Below are 8631 nucleotides of genomic sequence, written 5' to 3'. Positions count from 1 at the left end.
AAGTACAAACTCCGCTTGAATCCGAACAAGTGTACATTTGGAGTCTGTTTTGGCAAGTTATTGGGCTTTATTATCAGCGAGAGAGGTATTGAAGTTGATCCTGCCAAGTTCAGAGCAATACAAGAGATGCCTGCGCCCAAAACTGAGAAGCAAGTCTGAGGTTTTCTTGGCCGCTTGAATTATATCTCGAGATTTATATCCCACATGACTGCCATATGTGTGCCTATATTCAAGATCCTTCGGAAAGATCAGCGTCATGATTGGACCGAGGATTTCCAGAAAGCTTTTGGCAGTATCAAAGAGTATTTGTCTGAGCCTCCGATTCAGTCTCCGCCTGTTGAAGGGAGACCATTGATTATGTACTTGACAGTGCTTGATGACTCCATGGGTTGTGTCCTTGGTCAGCAAGATGAATCAGGGAAGAAAGAATATGAAATATACTACTTGAGTAAGAAGTTCACTGATAATGAGTCTTGGTACTCAATGCTTGAGAAGATATGATGTGTTGTGGCTTGGGCCGCTAAGCGCTTACGCCAGTATATGTTGAATCATACGACTTGGGTGAAATCCAGAATGGATCCAATCAAGTATATCTTTGAAAAGCCTGCTTTAACTGGGAGAATTGCCCGTTGGTAGATTTTGTTATCTGAGTATGATATTGAGTATCGAGATCAGAAAGCTATTAAAGGTAGTATCTTGGGTGACCACTTGGCACATCAACCAATTGAAGATTATCAGTTTGTGCAGTACGACTTCCCTGATGAGGAAATTTTGTATTTGAAAATGAAAGATTGTGATGAGCCTACGCTCGATGAAGGGCCGGAGCCTGGTTCCCGATGGGGCATGGTGTTTGATGATGTCGTTAATCAATATGGAAATGGTATTGGGGCAGTGATTATTACTCCTCAGGGCACACATTTTCCTTTTACAGTAAGGCTAACTTTCAAATGCATGAATAATATGGCAGAATATGAGGCCTATATTATGGGTTTGGAAGAGTGTATTGATCTTAGGATCAAGCATCTTGATGTTTATGGTGATTCGGCCCTTGTTGTTAATCAGATTAAGGGTGAATGGGAGACGAATTAGCCTGGCCCCATCCCATACAGAGATTATGCGAGGAGGATTTCAACTTTCTTTACTGAGGTTGACTTCTATCATATTCCTAGATATAAGAATCGGATGGCAGATGCTCTTGCTACGCTTGCTTCGATGATTGTGGTGAAATATTGGGATGAAGTCCCCAATATTACTGTAATACGCTTGGATAGACCAACTCATGTGTTTGCAGTTGAAGAAGTGAAAAATGATAAGCCATGGTATTATGATATCAAGTGCTTTCTCCAAAGTCAGATTTATCCGCCTGGGGCATCTGTTAAAGATAAGAAGACTTTGAGGAGATTATCTGGCAGTTTCTACCTTAATGGTGATGTGCTTTATAAGAGGAATTTTGACATGATTCTGCTCAGATGCGTAGATAGACACGAAGCAGACCTGTTGATGACTGAAGTCCATGAGGGTTCATTTGGTACTCATTCCAATGGACATGCCATGGCTAAGAAGATGTTGAAAGCAGGCTCCTATTGGCTGACAATGGAGTCTGACTGCTGCAAATATGTGAAGAAATGCCACAAGTGTCAGATTTATGCGGATAAGATTCATATTCCCCCGACACTTCTAAATGTTATTTCCTCACCATGGCGTTTCTCCATGTGGGGAATCGACATGATTGGCATGATAGAACTAAAGGCGTTAAACGGTCACCGTTTTATTCTCGTAGTCATTGATTACTTCACCAAGTGGGTTGAAGCAGCATCATATGCGAATGTGACCAGGCAGGTGGTTGTGAAGTTTATCTAGAATCAACTCATATGCCAATATGGTGTGTCGGATAAGATCATTACTGATAATGGATCTAACTTAAACAATAAGATGATGAAAGAGCTATGTAGCGAGTTCAAGATTGCACATCATAATTCTTCTCCCTATAGACCCAAGATGAATGGTGTTGTTGAAGCTGCTAACAAGAATATCAAGAAGATTATCCAGAAGATGGTTGTTACGTACAAAGATTGACATAAGATGCTGCCATTTGCTTTGCATGGCTATCATACATTTGTCCTCACTTCAATAGGGGCAACCCCTTTCTCTCTTGTATATGGCATGGAGGTTGTGCTCCCCGTAGAGGTCGAGATCCCATCAATGAGAGTCTTGATGGAGGCCAAGTTAACTGAGGCTGAATAGGTTCAGAGTCGTTATGACCAACTGAATTTGATTGAAGAGAAGAGATTAACTGCCACGTGTCATGGTCAGTTGTATCAGCAAAGGATGAAGAAAGCCTTTGATAAGAATGTCAAGCCTCGTGTGTTTCGAGAAGGTGACCTCGTGCTCAAGAAAGTCTTGTCTTTCGCACCCGATTCCAGGGGCAAGTGGACTCCAAACTATGAAGGTCCATATGTTGTTAAGAGAGCCTTTTCAGGCGGTGCTTTGATACTTACAACTATGGATGGGGAGGATTTCACTCGTCTTGTGAATTCAGATGCAGTCAAGAAATACTTTTCCTAAAAATAAAAACAGAATAGCTCGCTAAGTTGAAAACCCGAAAGGGCGACTTAGGCAAAAATGAGCGTCTCGGTGGATTGAAAACCCGAAAAGGCGATCCAGGCAAAAGTTAGAGACATGAAAAAAAATGAATATATATATCCCGCTAGATTGATTACCTCACCTTGGGGCAATCTAGGCAAAAATTAGGGATTTGGCAAATAACTGCATCCTGACAAGACTTTGTTCTCCAACTGCCGTCTGTCAAAGATTCTCACTCAGTCATCGTCAACTAAAGCTTCAAATACATTGGATTCAGAGTTGGTGGAGAAATGGTCATTATGTTCAATGTAGCCCTTTTTCTAATATATATCACCAATTTCAAATTTTGTAAAGATCCTTGGAGTCTTGCCATTTGCGGACTACCATTCTATCAAATAAATTTGAGCCTTTATCCAATTTTTTGCACTCTTATTTGTTTCTGTTTAACAAATGTTTGCATGTTTTAATTGATAAATATCATTTTTTTAAACAAATAAAGTTTTATAAACTATTTTAAACAAAGTGAACATTCACGATGACTAAGAGGATAGTTGGAGTGCCTTCAGTGCTCTCCCAAGGATGGTACGATCTCCAAAAGGTAAGACATTTGTTCATACTGTTGGTATGTTTATATCCTCTTCATCAACTTTCAGGTTATCTCCCGAGCGAGCACAGAAAGAAAAAAACATTATCAACTCCCTAGAGAGTCTGGAGTTTTGGCCTCGATCTTTTAGAAATGTGTATACCTCTATATCAGGCACTAGCATTCGTGTTTTATCAATTATATGGTTGTCATCCCTTGTGTGGACTGACCTAAAATCCCTTATAGATTGATAAAAGTTGATATGTTATCTATTCACGAGGAAGTTTATCTTTCCCTAGTACGAGTAAAAGTCTTCAGCGGAGTAAGCATGTGTTTCCCGGCATAGCTATCTTTCAGATATCTCCTCAACAGTAGTTCCCTAGAGCAGTTGGTGAAGGGTTTGTTCCCCTTATTCACCCCCAGCATGGCACATGTTGATGAAAGGTTCATTTCTGATTCCCTAAGCCAGGGCAGTCTCCTTTGAGTTGTCTACAGTTCACCCCCTAGTAGGGTTGTCAGTAGACTATCCCCAGTATGGTCGTCTACAGTTCGTCCCCAGTGGAGTTGCCTGATCCTATCTTGACATCTGTATCCCCTCCATGGTTGAAGATTTCTTCCAGTATTGGACGGCGATGAGGAAGATGTGTTATTTCTTTCCCCAGCGGAGGAATTGGTTATTTCTCCCCTCAACAGAGATGTCTCTTCAGCAGTTAGAAGAGAATGCTTGATTGATGTTTATCTGGTTGGCATTTGTTCCCCACGGAATCTCACATCATCCCTGGATAAGATCCCCAATAGAGTTCTTCTATGATAGATCTTATTGACATCTCTGCATGTTCCCCAACTGAGACTTTGCTTATCCCCAGCGGTGGTTTATGTCTCTTGGTATTTGATGCATCCCCACCAGAATTGATTTCTCTTGTGGGCCTGGCCTTTCTCTTTCGATATGTTATACCGAATGCCCGTCCATTGACTCTCGGACCTGTTTGTGTTAGATATGTCTGTCTGTCAGTATTAATCATACATAAATCATGCATATACATGCATAATCATAGCATTCATATATTCATGTTGCATTCTTTTCCTTATATCTTTGCTTGTTATCTCCTGCTATTGGTGAAATGTTCTTCCCCAAGCAGATGTTTGTGTCTGATCTCTCCATTTAGAGTCAGCCTCAAAAGTAGAAAGTGTTTATCTTTCCTTCTTTATTCCCCACTGAGTTATGTCCTCGTGGATGATTATTGTTTCAGTTTCCTCCCCAGTTGTGTATCGGGATGGAATTACTCCCCTGAGTTATATCCTCATTGGGTTGAGTCTTGTTTAATCGTGTCTTTCTAGTTTGTTCCTGGATTAACTCCTTTCTTGTTATTCCCCTGCAGTTTCCTGTGGTTTAGTTGTTCAATTGCTCAGTAACCAGTAATCGTTCATCCTTTCCCCAGTGGATCCTTGTGGCCTTCTACCCAGTAACCGGTAGTTATAAGTTCTATTTCTGTGGTTGTCTACCTAGTAACTGGTAGATGTAATCCCCTCTTTGTTGGTTATCTTCATCCAATATTCGGTATTGATATTCCTTCATCTTTTAGTGTACCACCCAGTAAATGGTGATGTATCTCTTGGATGATTACTTTTGTCATGCAATTTATCCCCCCCGAGTCATCTTTCATTTACTCTTGTTCGGTAATGATTGTTTCTCCTTTTGATTGGTCATCATTTTATGCCCAGTACCTGGTATCTCGATGTCCTTTCTTTTTGGTTGATTTATCCTTTATTAACCCAGTAACTGGTTGTGGATAATCCTCCATGCGAGTACGTTATCTACGTTGTAAGACCCTAATTTTGACCCTAAGATCCCTCATGGCATCATATCATTGCACATTGCATTTGCCTCAAGAATCATAGCATCTTGGCTCCTTAACCCTAGGTTGGGACTTGTGTAAGTTGGTTTGAGACCACCAAGCATGCTTGAATTGTATATTATTGCTTTTCTCATTTTGTTTACTAACCAAAAGCACAGAAATATGTCACTAACATCTTTTCTCTTGTAGCTCAAGCAAGCAGGTGATCCAAGGCTTCTAGGAGGCCCCATACCTATTGAAGTGGCCAGATGAAAGTGAAAGCAAGCATCACAATGGTTCCTAAAGCTCACAATCATCATATATGCCTCCCAAGTATCTCAATTTGTCAATTTTATCAAGATAAACCAAAGGGCTTGAGGATTGTTTCCCAAAGAAACCCTAATTCAACTATGCATCAAATGTGCCTTGCTCATGAAGCAAACTCAACCCATGATCAAATACAATCAAGGTAAGTTCTTTCATTCATCATTTCATGCATATATGTTCCTATGTGAGTGTCCTCAATCATCAATTCATTAAAATTTGAAGTTTGGACTTGAGAAGTTGATCAGTCAATTCATCTGACTATTTTGAAATCCACTGAGACATAAATTTTAATGTGTTTGTAAAATGATGATTACCCCAAGAGAAAAAATGTTCTTAATAACCATATGAACAACTTTCACGTTCATCAAAAATTTATTTGAAGCTTGTAAGGTCATCATCCATTTCAAAACATTATAGGTCATTTTGACTGAAACCCTAATTTTGGGTCAACTTCCCAAGGACCTAATTCACTCATTTTTTATGATCTTGAGGTGGTATCAAATGAATTGGAAATTTTAAGATGTATGCTTAAAATGTTATGTTGGACAAAATTTCATAGTCCTAAAAGAAACACATGTGATAATAGAAAACATTATAGGTCACTTTGGACCAAAGTCATTGAAATGTGAAAAAGCCCAACTTCAAGTGCCCTTACCTTTCTCATCAATAATCCAAATGATGCAACATTTAAGTCCAAATTGATTAGCTTGAGAATATCTACAACTTTTATGTTGAAGGTTTTGTCATTTGAGGCTTGCATCATTGAAATAGAAGGGCTTGAAGTTGGTCCATTTTGGCAAAATTCACATATACATGTTTTGCACCTTGAACTTCATGGCCTATTTTCATTAATTTCCCAACTCCAAATGGATTTTTGTTCAACATAACAATTGCTCCTCATTTCAAGACCTTTCCAACCATTACCCACAAGGCCATGTTTCAATTTAGCAAAATGCATTTTTGAAGAGGTAAAGATTTATGTGCATTTATGGAAACTATGTGAGAACTTTGTGCACAAGCCATTTCCATCAGAATTGCACGTCCAAATTCATTTTGCTGATGATCAGCTTGCATTTGCAATTGAGTTTGGGCCTCCCATGCACCTGTACAGGCCCATGCATGAAGGCCCTCATTTCATGCACACATGAATTTCACCTTGCTTGCATCATGCTTCACTATAAATACATGTGCCCAACTTCATTCATGATCAACCTTAAGGCGCCTTACATGCTGCAGAACTGAATCCCCACCTCACTCAAAGGAATTTTTGCATTTCTCTTTCAATTTTTCAATTTCAATTTTCAACTTCCTTGGTTGATTATTGAACTCCAATTCCTTAGTCTCACTTCATTTCCATCTCAAGATCAAGCTGAAGCAAAGAGTTGGAAGAGATCATGCCTCATAGAGCTGCGCTTCAAAGGTTGTTATTCAAACTTTTTCCATTCGAATCTCCTTGGATCTTACTTATTTCTTGTGTTTGTTAGCTCCTCTGAAGTCCTCTCATAAGAGCCAATTGATTGGTGTACTTAATTTCACGAATTCATCAAGTTCAGATTGAACTCCATAATTTTCTCTCTCAAATTTCTCCTTCTATGAGAGTCTAGAGCAGAAACCAATGGCACAGGGGTGATGTACATCACCCCAGCTTTCCAATGATATGAGGATCGTCCATTTTGGTTAAGATTTCATGACATGCAACGCTGGTCGGAGCTAGCTTGCTCGTCGGAGAAGACGGTGGTGCACACCACCGTCCACCATGCCAATTTGAATTTAGGTCGTTGATTGTGATTTCCAGATTGAATCATGGCCTTCCAATGTTATGACCATTTTAAATGCTTGGTGTGTCTCATTTGCCTTTGGACCATGGTGAGCGGGCGCATGAGGACCTTTGGACCTTCCACGTCATTTAATGAAACTTGATCCAACGCGCCAAGTTTTTTGCATTTTTTGATTTAATTCATTTTATTTTCTTAATTTCATTTTATTTCAAAAATTCATATCTCTTACATTTTAAATCCAAAAAATATGGGACCAATTGCATTATTTCTCTTTTTAATTCTAGTTTATGAAAATGATTTTTGATATTTTTTATTTTGTCATTTGATATTTTTTGTGATTTTTCTCTTTTCTGGTTATTTTTAATTCATTTTAAATAGTTTCCAATATTCAAAAAATGCAAAAATATTTTCTTAACATCTTTGATGATGAATCTATGAAAAATATTCTCATCAATTTCTTAATTGTTTTGAGATTTTAGTTTAATTATGTTAATTTTTTATTCATTTTTAATTGTTTAAAAATAGTTTATGATTTCCAAAAATGCTGAAATATTTTGTCAAACTTTGTTTGACCTTGTTGAACTGAGGATGATCCATTTGGACTTTTTCAAGTTGATTTGAAATGGATTTGAAGTTTGACCTTTATTATTTTATTTTAATTCAAGTATTATTTTAATATTCAAAAATACCAAAAATATTTTATTTGTTTCTTGACTTCTAAGCTTCATCTTGCTTTTGTTTACCATTGATTGACTTTGATTATATTCATGTTTGATTAATGTGTGTTGGATGTTTCATTTGAATTTCAATTTATGTACATTCTTATTCTTCTTCTTCTTCTTCTTTTTCTTTTTGATCAATGAGTTAATGATTGGTGGTTAGCCTTGACATATGAGGGGTTTAACCTTCTTTGATTCAAATCTAATTCATCTTGATCAAAGATCAAGTGAATGGCTTTGCATTAGAGATAGGTTGCTTCTTGGTCAAGCAAAAACACCTAAATCAATACAAGATCATTCTTCTTTTCTTTTGCATGGCAAGTTGTAGGAGCTTGGCTTACTAGTCATGATCTCTAACTTGTGTTTGTTGCCCATAGTTTTATTGACCGGCCTCAGATAGGTGTGACTACTACATTAGTCCACTTACGATTGCTTAATATAGTGCTAAATTGCCTTATGGCACACTAACATTAACTACTAACACTAACTTTTAATTCAAGCATTTAGTTCTTGCAATTTACTTTTATGCAATTTAATTTCTTGCACATTAATTCATTTGCTTTTTCCCTTTGCTCACTTGAGCTCATGTTTATGTTAATGCAATTTGCCTTTTGCTCACTTGAGCATATTATTGTGTATATACTATTGTGCTTGTTTTGTTTTGATTGTGTGAACCCAGTGCAAATGGACAAAGGACTTAGATTTTAGGACCTTACCTATGATAATGGAGTTTGAAGAGCAACTAGGCTTCATACCTTTAAAGTGCTAAAATTGTCAAAGAGCAACTAGGCCTCATGCCTTTAGAA

This window comes from Lathyrus oleraceus, chromosome 6, assembly GCF_024323335.1.
Source record: "Lathyrus oleraceus cultivar Zhongwan6 chromosome 6, CAAS_Psat_ZW6_1.0, whole genome shotgun sequence".
NCBI classification, from domain to species: domain Eukaryota; kingdom Viridiplantae; phylum Streptophyta; class Magnoliopsida; order Fabales; family Fabaceae; genus Lathyrus; species Lathyrus oleraceus.
This window is presented reverse-complemented; position numbering follows the sequence as displayed.